Below are 678 nucleotides of genomic sequence, written 5' to 3'. Positions count from 1 at the left end.
TTCACGCACACACACACACTATTAACATTAAGATAATAGAATCAGTTGGGTATACTTCAGTGAATATTTTCCAAATTTAATACTTATTAATAGTAATGAAGATTATGATATATATGAACCCCAATTAGAAAGCCTTTTGCTAATTTATCTATAAAACCGTATCAAAAAAGGTCACAGTTAGTATTCAGTATTTTTTTATGAATATTTTTTTAGATTTCAAAATAGTCTTTTGATTCATTGCCACAGCCGGGCATTTGGAGGAGGGGGGGGCTTTAATTACGTTAAAAAAGGCATCGTACGTACCAATAATCCTTATTACGAAACACAAAAATGAACTTAAGATCTGAAACCCTAAAAAAAAAGAGAGAAAAAAGTCAGCTGGAAATTTGAAACACGAAAAACATCTTTCCACTACATCAAAAACTATATATTTTTGTGGCGACGATGCTCGATGACGCATATTCATGGCGGCGGCGGATCAGGGACAAAATCTCCTAAAATACTTCCGAGGAGGTAACGATAACTCGAGGACGAAATCGGCATGAATGACGCTCTGGGATTTCACTTATTCCGACATTGTTGCAGAAACGCCTTGTCGTATGTTTTTTTTATGGTTTTATTTCAATTTAGAAAACCGTTTGATATTTCTTATCTGTAGCTTAAGGCCTTTTTTGGGCA

The 678-nt window shown here is 34.5% G+C and overlaps 1 protein-coding gene across 1 annotated transcript in view; it reads left to right on the top strand.

Moving 5' to 3' along the window:
- Window positions 1–678, top strand: part of LOC119586687 (splicing factor 3A subunit 2-like) — a 25,020-nt gene that overhangs the window by 320 nt on the left and 24,022 nt on the right. The gene's annotated exons all lie outside the window — the stretch shown is intronic.

Source organism: Penaeus monodon, chromosome 21, assembly GCF_015228065.2.
Source record: "Penaeus monodon isolate SGIC_2016 chromosome 21, NSTDA_Pmon_1, whole genome shotgun sequence".
NCBI lineage: Eukaryota > Metazoa > Arthropoda > Malacostraca > Decapoda > Penaeidae > Penaeus > Penaeus monodon.
This window is presented reverse-complemented; position numbering and strand designations above follow the sequence as displayed.